The following is a 12415-nucleotide window of genomic DNA, read 5'->3' as shown; positions in this document are numbered from 1 at the left end:
TGGTGACAGGAAAAAAAAGTACATGAGATTTATCAAGGTTGTCAGCTCCTCTTTGTTCCTGTTGTAATCCAGGACAGCGTTGGGCTTCCTGTCCTCCCTGGTACTCACAGCGGCATCCCTGTGCAGAGTTGACATCATGAGCACATTCTTCTTTTTCTTCGAGCATTAGGACACAAGAGTGGGTATATCGGTGAAGGCAAATTTAGAGGAAAAATTATCCCTGTCCTTGGTATTGTGTAAGGCAGGAGGCAACTCAGGCTTGTTCCTTCTGACCGTCCCCACCATGGTCATTTTCTTTGGAGCAGCTTCTGGCCAAAAGCATATGAGGTGAAGAAATTGTCACGTTATGTTATGTCCGTGGAGACCTGCAGTCATTTCCAGGACCACCCGCTTTCCCTGGTTCCTTTCGGGAACACCGCCAGCAGGTTTCCCTGGTTCCTTTCGGGAACACCGTCAGCAGGTTTCCCTGGTTCCTTTCAGGAACACCGCCAGCAGGTTTCCCTGGTTCCTTTCGGGAACACCGTCAGCAGGTTTCCCTGGTTCCTTTCGGGAACACCGTCAGCAGGTTTCCCTGGTTCCTTTCAGGAACACGGTCAGCAGGTTTCCCTGGTTCCTTTCGGGAACACCGTCAGCAGGTTTCCCAGGGTGAACCTGCATGTTTCAGGCATAACTTGTCCTGGCATCACATTGTCGTGTCTTTGGCTATGCCGGATTAAGTGATATGACATGCTATTCTATAAAATTATTTCCCTGTAATTAATATTACCTGATTGAGCTAATCATGTAAATGTAATTAACCAGAGAGTCGGGCACCACAAAATAATATTTATAGAGCTGTTATCTTGCGAATTAATTCTTAAAGACCTAGTAATATTTTACATCAATAGCAGTCAATATTAATCATCATCTTAATTCAGTCTCATCTGAAAGTTGTAAATACTTGGTTATCTGCACCAACCCTGGCTAACAAGTTGAATCAGCAATACAAAATTGGGTTTAATTATTTATTTACTAAATACCTAACCTAATCACACAGAATTACACATAATTAAATCATAACTTGATTACAAATGACGTCATAAAGGAAAACGTCCCTAGCGGGCAGAACAGATATGACAGCTTGTTACACAAAAGAAAGGGGGCTGGGTTTGAGTGAAAGAGCGGGAAGACTGAGGAACAAAGGGCGAAGCTGTGCTATCGTAAATACAATATCTTATGCATTCTAAATTACCGCTAAAATCACATTTCATCCCATCACGAATAATTTCATATTCAAACATTTAAATTTAACAACAATTCCATGTGAATCCGCTAACTCTGATGTGTAGACTTTCCACTGTAGAGTTTATGTCATCTTATCATTGATGAGAATGTCTCAGATGACAACCGAACTGACATCATATTCATTAACCTCTAGTAACTCCCCATCCCGGGTCCGGGAGCGTAATCATCGACTGACATTAATTAGCATAACGCAACGGACCTAAATATTTCTAGAAAATATTCCTATTCATGAAAATCACAAGTGAAATATATTGAAACACAGCTTAGCCTTTTGTTAATCACCCTGTCATCTCAGATTTTCAAAATATGCTTTACAGCCAAAGCTAGACAAGCATTTGTGTAAGTTTATCGATAGCCTAGCATAGCATTTTGTCCAGCAAGCAGCAGGTAACTTGGTCACGGAAATCAGAAAAGCAATCAAATTAAATCGTTTACCTTTGATGAGCTTCGGATGTTTCCACTCACGAGACTCCCAGTTAGATAGCCAATGTTCCTTTTTTCCCAAAAATATTATTTTTGTAGGCGAAATAGCTCCGTTTGTTCTTCACGTTTGGCTGAGAAATCGCCCGGAAATTGCAGTCACGAAAACGGCGAAAAATATTCCAAATTAGCTCCATAATATCGACAGAAACATGGCAAACGTTGTTTATAATCAATCCTCAAGGTGTTTTTCAAATATCTATTCGATAATATATCCACCGGGACAATTGGTTTTTCAGTAGGACCGATTGGAATAATGGCTACCTCTGTATTTTACGCTAGAATCACTCTGAGAGCCATCAGGTGACCACTTGCGCAATGTAGCCGCTTACGGGTATTCTTCAACATAAATGCGTAAAACTACGTCACGATGCTGTAGACACCTTGGGGAATACGTAGAAAAAGTAATCTGGTTGATAGCCCATTCACTGCTCAATAGGAATGCATTGGTACGCAGAGCTTTCAAAAGATGAGTCACTTCCGGATTGGATTTTTCTCAGGCTTTCGCCTGCAATATCAGTTCTGTTATACTCACAGACAATATTTTTACAGTTTTGGAAACTTTAGAGTGTTTTCTATCCTAAGCTGTCACTTATATGCATATTCTAGCATCTTGTCCTGACAAAATATCCCGTTTACTACGGGAACGTTATTTTTCCAAAAATGAAAATACTGCCCCCTAGTCACACCACCGCATATGTTCAATTGGTCGGATTACCAGAATATAGTTCATTTTCCCCCACCTTCTGATGTTCCCAGAATGTTAACCAAGGGGTTTGCAAATGTCACATCAGTAGGGTAGAGAGAGGAAAAAGGGGGAAAGAGGTATTTATGACTGTCATAAACCTACCCCCAGGCCAACGTCATGACAACTTGCTGCCCATATCTGTATTCCATATTTAGATGGTTTGCTTGGCATGTACTGTTTGAATGGGCAGTGTCCCCTAAAAGCGACCACTCATCCACTGTGACGTCTGGACTTGGGTTATAGATGAGTGGCAGGCGCTCCACTCACTTGTACCAAACCTCTCTGATCGCTGCCAGCTTGTCTTGTTGACGGCGGCCTGGTCTTGTATCACGGTCGTCGAAGCGAATCACCCATGACAACACGTGAAATGTCTGGAGTGACATAGTGGCATGAAAAATTGCCCGACCAGACTCTGCATCCCATAAACTGGTGGTTGATTTGTTTCTGGATCTGTACACACCAGCCGAAATCAAGAGACCCACGTCTGCTTGGACGTCTGTCCGGTCTACCTCCTTCCAGTTGTCTTTGTAAACACATCTCCCCTCCAAGTTGATGTTTATCACTATAGTTTCGATTGACTCTGTCAGGAACAGTTCGAAGCAGGATTTTATGTCATCAACCCTGGATATGGCGTATCTCGTTGGCCCTGGGGTCATCCTGATAACATTTTCAGCCGACAGTCGACCTCTGCTCTCAGGTGGGGATGAAGACCAGGTCAAATTCAATTTTTTTGACCGGAATGTAACAACAACCTCAGCAGGGCACTCTTCCTCATCACGGGATTGTTCCACATCGGTTGTCTCATATCTGAATCATATTCTGAATCATATTCTGTGTTGTCTTGAACTTCTGACACTTCCTCCTCTAATGCATCTTTACTGTCAGTTTCCGGGCCTCTCTCCTCCTCACCAGTGTCATGATCAAAGATATGATCAAGAGCCTCACATACAGTATATTGTTTGGTCATTGTTCTGCCACAGAATTAATTGTGAGCAAGGCCTCAAAAAAGCTTTATATACCAGAGCTATGAGAAAAGTTCTATATATTATTGAAACAATGTTGCTATTCTTTGTGAGATTGCCAACAGGTTCAGTTCCTGTGGGGGAAAGATTCTATTGGGGAAAGGTTCCCGTGGTGGTTGCCATGGAAGCCAAGAAGGGGAGTCAGGTGTGTGTGTGTGTGTGTGCTCAAACACACATGCATGTGGGGGTCTGGGAGAGGAAGTGTGTCCATCTGATGAAGGGGCATGTGCCTGAACTCAATTTTATACATGAATTGTAGTCTCACCCATTCATTTCTAATGACCGATGATTTTTGACCGGGAACACCACAGGTGTACAAAAGTTAAATAAAACACCCAAAATGTAACGCGAATCATCCAAATGTATTTTGTGTGTTCAGATGCCCTGTGTGGACAAAGTCATGGAACCTTATGACAATCAGGTTAAATGAACTACATTTTCAGAGAGTAAACATGTATATCGGTCCAATTCAACCGGAACACAACTGGAGGTTTAAACTGAATCACTAATCACATTAAATAAATAATACGGTTCAGAAATGACATCAAAGCAACAAAATAACGAGGGCTTTATAATAATGGTGAAACCTTTGAGAAATGTTGGGGTTAAAATCTTCCTGAAAGTCACAGCGGATGCACTGATTGAATGAATTCTCCACATGGTGTATATTGAAGGTCACTTCATTGAATATAACATGCTTTTAAAATTCAATATTGGTGCATCGGCAAAAGGCACTCATTTTGTGGGACAACCCAAGTATAGCTTCCTCTATCCAACTATTCTTCCTCCTTTACCCAGTTTCTTCAATGTGGCTCTAGAAGGATGCCTCCTCTTCCTCTCCTCTGTGAAGAGTAAGAATGAGGACAGGAGGAGTTAGCAGGGTTTATTTTCCGAGGCATCCCTTGATAGTGGTGTCAGACAGTGTTTGACAGGGTGCTAGAAAGAGAGAAAGAGAGGTCTGAGAGAAAGAGGGGAGAGAGAGACAGACAGAGAGAGAGGAGTGAGAGAGGTGAGAAAGAAAGAGGGGAGAGAGAGACAGACAGAGAGAGGAGTGAGAGAGGTGAGAGAAAGAGGGGAGAGAGAGACAAACAGAGAGAGACAGACAGAGGAGTGAGAGAGGAGAGAGAAAGAGGGGAGAGAGAGACAGACAGAGAGAGGAGTGAGAGAGGAGAGAGAGACAGACAGACAGAGATAGAGAGAGAGTGAGAGAGAGAGAGACAGAGAGAGAGAGGTGAGAGAGAGATGTGAGAGAGAGAGAGAGAGAGAGAGAGAGAGGTGAGAGAGAAGAGAGAGAGGAAGAGAGAGAGGAGTGAGAGAGGTGAGAGAGAAAGAGGGGAGAGAGAGACAGACAGAGAGAGGAGTGAGAGAGGTGAGAGAGAAAGAGGGGAGACAGAGACAGACAGAGAGAGGAGTGAGAGAGGGAGAGGAGTGAGAGAGGTGAGAGAGGAAGAGAGAAGAGTTTACAGCAGCAGGTACACTGCAGGTGTCCCACAGCACCTCTCTGGCACCTCACTTTACAACTCCATTGTGCCACCCCAAAGAGCTCTTTCTCTCTCACTCTCGTTCTCTCTCTCTGTCTCTCTCTCTCTTTGTCCGCCTGACGCTCCGTGTCACCCCGATGACAGGCGCAGGAAGAGCTGCTATCATTCTTTAAAGTGGCAGTCAGCAGTTGAAACAATAATGCATTTCCCCCACCCCTGTTCAGAAACAGCTGAGGGATGGGTCTGGAGAAATGAAAACTTTCAAAAATGTATAGACAAAGCTATGGATAACAAAACTATAGTTTTAACCATGTTTTGAGGCTTTATAGTGCTTGTTTATGTTTACTTTGTTTACAAACATTGGAATTAAACAAGATTATATTTTGGGTTCTGATGGGGTATGACAGCTGAACTAAGCTCATGAGACATTTATAAATTATATTCTTCTAGAATCAATGGATACATACCATTAATTTATAAGTACAAAAATGGAAGTAGCAACTGCAGATTGCCCCTTTAAACAGACTGTGATGAGGTTTTAATGGATACAGGGAATAGTGATGACAGTTCTCTGCAGGACAAGAGATGGCAGCAGATAGGATGACTTCCTATGTGGTTTCCTGTTCTAACAGCAGGTAGCGGGGAGGGAAGGGAAGGGATGGAAGGAGGAGAGGAGCGGAGATAAAAGCAGTGATAATTAACCAAAATCCCAAAAGCAATAGCATTTCCCATTTTCTAATACTTTTAGGTTACACTATTTTACTTAAAGGGAAATATCACTCAAAAACTACCTTTTGGTATTTTTTAAATTAGCCAAAATTGTCAGCAGTCGATTTATCAAGATATTGGACTTTTAAGTAGCGAAATATCATCAGCTGATCATGATGATGTGGCAGTGACACTTTGCTTCTTATTAAAGTCTAATATCTTGATAGCGTGACTGCTGACATGCAAAACATTTAGGATCTGTATCAACAGTGGACTAATGAAATAAATAGCAAAATATCATTTTAGAGTGACATTTGCCTTTAAATGACTATGTGTGTGAAACAAAATGTTCTGAGATCTGGATTCTGAGGGTCATCATTACCTTCTCTTGTAACCATTAGAGCCTCCATTTTATCCATTGTAAGGCCATGCTGCATGCGCGAAGAGCCTGGTCTGGATGGGAGATGTCATCATCAGGGGACTAATTCAGGGCTAATTGTAGCAGCATCTCCACCAGATCACTGCAGGCCAGGGGACATGGGTCAGGTCAGCATCAATCACTTGGGACACACACACACACACACACACACACACACACACACACACACACACACACACACACACACACACACACACACACACACACACACACACACACACACATATACAAAGCCTGAGCCTCTCTGGAGGCCCTCACAATGGAGCCACAATTGCCCCTGGTCAGCCTGGACTGGCTGTCATGGAGCTGTTGGTGGTGTGTGTGTATATATGTGTGTGTGTGTGTGTGTGTGTGTGTGTGTGTGAGAGAGCTAGGGCAGGGGTGAGGGGTCATCACCTCCCCTCCTGAATGGACAGTGGTCAGTAGTAGGGACTTGTGGGAACAGATTAGTGATTTTTATTGTCCTGAGACATATCATTATTTATTCTGAACTCATAATCACCTTTGGCACAGCGGATAATAAAGTCACATTGCCTGTCACTTCACTGTCCAGAGACACACGAACCTTGTCCAAAGGTTGATACATTCTATTTTGATAAGCTCATGTTCTGCAAAGTTATCCCGGTGTGTTATCAAACGTGTAACTTTAATAGTTAAAGGTTATAGTGAAATGTTTCCAGTACATTTATTGAGAATCATCTACACATTATATTTACAGTCTTTGTAGTTAATTACAGTTAATGTGATTAACAATTTGCGTCTTTTTTTTGTATTGGTTAAAAAGTACCAGAAGAGGCGAAGTAAGAGGTTTTACTCCGCCCATGTAAATAAGTCCACGAAGTGAATCGTTTTTGTATGGAGGCCAATGAGAGTGTCTAATTTGGTCAACAAAAAAGGCATACGTGAGGCTTATTTGATCTAATTTAAGTTTCGTAAGGTTAGGTTGTTACGAATGCACTGATATATGTTGACGCACCTGGCATTTACCTGAAAGCAACTTTATATCAGAGTTGTGCTGTTGTCATAGCGATAGATAGAGGACACATAATGGATATAACTTGTTTTAGCATGGACATTGCCATTGAGGGCTTCCACCATTTTAAAGTAAAAAAGAAAATCTGTTTTATTGTCACATACACTGGATAGGGTGCAGTGAAATGTGTTGGGTCTGACAGGGTCAGACATAGTAGTACGGGCTACTGGAGTAAGTTAGGGTTAAGTGCCTTCTTCAGCCAATGAAGAAGAAGAAGATTGACTATTTTACCGGTACAGAGTCAATGTGCAGGGGCACCGGTGGTAATATGTACATGTACAGTGAGGGGGGAAAGTATTTGATTCCCTGCTGATTTTGTACGTTTGCCAACTGACAAAGAAATGATCAGTTTATAATTTTAATGGTCGGTTTATTTGAACAGTGAGAGACAGAATAACAACAAAAAAATCCAGAAAAATGCATGTCAAAAATGTTTGTAAATTGATTTGCATTTTAATGAGGGAAATGAGTATTTGACCCCCTCTCAATCAGAAAGATTTCTGGCTCCCAGGTGTCTTTTATACAGGTAAGGAGCTGAGATTAGGAGCACACTCTTTAAAGGGAGTGTGCTCCTGATCTGATTGATTGATTCTGTGGACAGGTGTCTTTTATACAGGTAACGAGCTGAGATTAGGAGCACACTCTTAAAGGGAGTGCTCCTAATCTCAGTTTGTTACCTGTATAAAATACACCTGTCCACAGAAGCAATCAATCAATCAGATTCCAAACTCTCCACCATGGCCAAGACCAAAGAGCTCTCCAAGGATGTCAGGGACAAGATTGTAGACCTACACAAGGCTGGAATGGGCTACAAGACCATCGCCAATCAGCTTGGTGAGAAGGTGACAACAGTTGGTGCGATTATTCGCAAATGGAAGAAACACAAAATAACTGTCAATCTCCCTCGGCCTGGTGCTCCATGCAAGATCTCACCTCGTGGAGTTGCAATGATCATGAGAACGGTGAGGAATCAGCCCAGAACTACACGGGAGGATCTTGTCAATGATCTCAAGGCAGCTGGGACCATAGTCACCAAGAAAACAATTGGTAACATACTACGCCGTGAAGGACTGAAATCCTGCAGCGCCTGCAAGGTCCCCCTGTTCAAGAAAGCACATATACATGCCCGTCTGAAGTTTCCCAATGAACATCTGAATGATTCAGAGGACAACTGGGTGAAAGTGTTGTGGTCAGATGAGACCAAAATGGAGTTCTTTGGCATCAACTCAACTCGCTGTGTTTGGAGGAGGAGGAATGCTGTCTATGACTCCAAGAATACCATCCCCACCGTCAAACATGGAGGTGGAAACATGCTTTGTGGGTGTTTTTCTGCTAAGGGACAGGACAACTTCAATGCATCAAAGGGACGATGGATGGGACCATGTACCATCAAATCTTGGGTGAGAACCTCCTTCCCTCAGCCAGGGCATTGAAAATTGGTCGTGGATGGGTATTCCAGCATGACAATGACCCAAAACACACGGCCAAGGCAACAAAGGAGTTGTTCAAAAAGAAGCACATTAAGGTCCTGGAGTGGCCTAGCCAGTCTCCAGACCTTAATCCCATAGAAAATCTGTGGAGGGAGCTCAAGGTTCGAGTTGCCAAACGTCAGCCTCGAAACCTTAATGACTTGGAGGAGATCTGCAAAGAGGTGTGGGACAAAATCCCTCCTGAGATGTGTGCAAACCTGGTGGCCAACTACAAGAAACGTCTGACCTCTGATTGCCAACAAGGGTTTTGCCACCAAGTACTTAGTCATGTTTTGCAGAGGGGTCAAATACAAATACAAATACAATTATAGACTGATAATTTCTTTGTCAGTGGGCAAAAGTACAAAATCCGCAGGGGATCAAGTACTTTTTTTCCCTCACTGTAGGTAGAGTTATGAAAGTGACTATGCATAGATAATAGCAGAGTAGCAGCAGCGTCGATGTCATTAACATTAGATGGGAAATATATAAACAATGCTATGTAACTGAATGTCTGGAATTAGAAAAATATTCAAAATGCTAAAGGTTGGAACAACTTTCTAAATATATGACTCTGTTGTTCACAAGCGTATCTGCCCTCTCATTGGCTAGAATGGTCCCACCTTATCTTGCCTCCTCCCACCTGCCTTCCATCTTTGAGGACAATGAAACGTGAACAATTAAATTCACTAAATGAACCTTTAATATTTTAACCAACGTTAATCTACAATACAAAGTTGATTCAGGTAAGTTCAAAATGAACTTACTCATAAAAACAGTAAATTGGCCCCTTTTGTTCTGCTGCATTTGAAGAGTATGCGTTTCAGAGAAAACACAGATGTGGTAGACCCACTAAGCATCCCCTTCCACAGATGGAGATGTGGTCTGTTGCTCGTTGACAATCTTCCCTAAAAACAGGCCGAAAACCCAAAGATGCATCGGTCAATCAATCAATCAATAAACATTTGTAGTGGGAGCTCCAGAAATGCGAAAGGAAACAGCCGAGAAATATATTTTCTCCCAAAAATATTCAAAGCGTCAATGGGAATATTTTAACCGTATCTTAGACCTATCCTGAACAGTGTCCTAGACCTTTCCCATCTGTTCTCTCCCAGTCAACCAGAGGGATGCATCCCAAATGGCACCCTATTCCTTATATAGTGCACTACTTTTGACCAGAGCCCCCAAAAGAAGTACACTATATACAGAATAGGGTGCAGAGAAGAAGTTCAGAAAATATGGTGGTGGTTCCTGTCCTCACCTATCAAGAATTTGTGGGCCTCTCTCTCAAAATGCTGATGGGAAAACCAACCCATTTCACCATCCCCAGTCCTGCAACTCCTGTAATGGCCAAAACAACTCCTCCGGCCCTTCCCTTCTCTCTGGGTTTCATAGCTGTTTTTGGTCATGTTCCGGTCCAGCACTGTACAGTCTATGTATAGCCTGTCTAGATTTCTCGGTCCTTTTGATTCCATACTCACTTCTTAAATTCACTAAATTACACAATTTCAGTCCGAATTCAGTCAACCTGAAAATGATTCAATATCATGATATTTCTACAGCCTGTATAATTAGTTGTGACACTGTTCAGAGTTGATTTAGGTTATACATGGTTATAGTCTAATACCCAGTCTGCGGTGGGGACTTGGGCTGTGACTTGCAGGACTTAACGGGTGCACAAAGAACCTTATTCCATAGTGTTTAAGGCTGTAGCTGGTCAGGGAGTTTTCCTTATATGTGGAGATTGAGGTGGACCCTTGGTAGTCATGGGGATACTATATCTCCTCCCTTCATCTCTTACCAACTTTGTCTCACTCCTCACTTTCTGACTGCGATTGGACAGCCAAAACAGAAACAGCTCCAGCATACCAAAACAGCTCTGTAACTCACACTACATCTGTTCATGGTGAGGTTTACACTGTTGTGATTTTCCACCTCATTTCCCTTTGCTGATCTTACTGAGTGAGAAGTAGCTCAGCTTTGAGAGTATGCATCAAGATTTATTGGAGTGTGGATCGACATAACCCAACTATAATGTATTATTCATTCACAAGTGGCTGCATTTCCACGAAGGGTTGAAGCGGATTCTAAGTCCATTCAGTCAAACTATCTATTGTGTTCGTATAAGGTGTGTGTCTGGAAGAATGTAAGGACCATAGAAGCGTAGAATTAGATAGACTTATAGAACCGTAGAATTAGAATGACTGATTGTAATTCTATGGTAAGAACGTGGTCTGATCGACATTCAGGCCCCTAACCCCTGGCCTATCTGGCCTTGCCCCCCTCTGGGTTGATTGCATTAAGGTTTTCATGCTTAATCTCATAAATGTGAAATGACCGTCTTTTCCCATCAGACCATAAGACTGGTCTCAAGTTCCCACACCCTCTCTGTGACACAAACCAACCCAGGTACTGTTGGGAGAGCAATCTGTATCGAAGGATGTTATGGAATTGCTGTAAACAATTGGTTGTTGGTCACGTTTTACGCACAGTGGATGGGTGATATGACAGAACCATGCAGCAATCTGCATTAAGGATGCTATTGGCTTTCTGTGGAAAGTTGTTCTGTTGCTGTTGAAACACCCTGGCTAGTTGGCTATCTGCATCAGAGGGTTGTTTGTCTTGTCATATGAACCTCAAGAAAAGTTTCTAAGTTATTGGCCTCTAAAGTGATAACTGATGATACATGGGATATCTTGGAGTGAGTAGGAGGTCAGGAACAAATTCGCTTGGTTGCTTTCCTTCTCATCTAGTACACAATGATTCAGCAGTTTCTTATGTGTGTGTGTGTGTGTGTGGGGGGGGGGGTGTTTGTAAGAGAATGGGACCAAGTTCAGTGTAACATTGTTGACTGTTGAGTAGGAGTCTACAGAAGACATTAACTGAACCTTTTTTTCTGATGAGCTCAGTCCCAGGCTATGTCCCAAATGGCACCCCATAGGGCTCTGGTCAAGTAGTGCACTACATAGGGGATATAGTGTCATTTGTAATATAGCCCCAGTGAGCTCACCTTTCTCTGTGCAAGGAAGAGTCTGCCATAACAGTGCTACTGGAACAAAAATTAGCCTTATGTTGGTTTAATGTCCAGGAAATTTAGATCTTAAAGCAGTTGTCTTTTCAATACATTTATTTCGAATTCGTTGTTTTAAATGTGTTAAGACTGAAAAGGGTGGTCAAATGAAAGATGTACAGCAGTTCAGTCTCCATGAAATACTGGGAAGTTCTTTGTAAACAGGTATGTACTCTGAGATAGTGTTAAAATGATCTCTTTAAGTGTTGATTTAACATTGCAAAATGTACTAGACAGAGAGGTAGAGGGATTGAGACAGAGAGAGGAACATTTTACATGTGGCTAGAAATTCAAAAGGAAATGATCTTAACAGAGAAAACCTGTATCTACTGTATATCCTCCCACTAGAATCCTCATACATTAATGAAGACAGCTTCTCAATCCTGAAAGGTGAAATCAATTATTTCCAGGCCCAGGGACATGTACTAGTCTGTGAGGACCTAAATGCCAGAACCAGACAAGAACCTGACACCCTCACCCTACTTGAACAAAGCATTTACTTAATCATGAGGCATCAAAGCCAAAGGAACTGAGAAACATTAAGAAATGCTATAGATGGAAGGAATGTAGTGTGGAAACCTACCAAAAAAACAATTAGGCAACAACAAATTCAATCCCTTCTAGACAACTTCCTGGACAAAACGTTCCACTGTAATAGTGAAGGTGTAAACTTGGCAGTAG

This window comes from Oncorhynchus mykiss, chromosome 20 (assembly GCF_013265735.2).
Source record: "Oncorhynchus mykiss isolate Arlee chromosome 20, USDA_OmykA_1.1, whole genome shotgun sequence".
NCBI lineage: Eukaryota > Metazoa > Chordata > Actinopteri > Salmoniformes > Salmonidae > Oncorhynchus > Oncorhynchus mykiss.
This window is presented reverse-complemented; position numbering follows the sequence as displayed.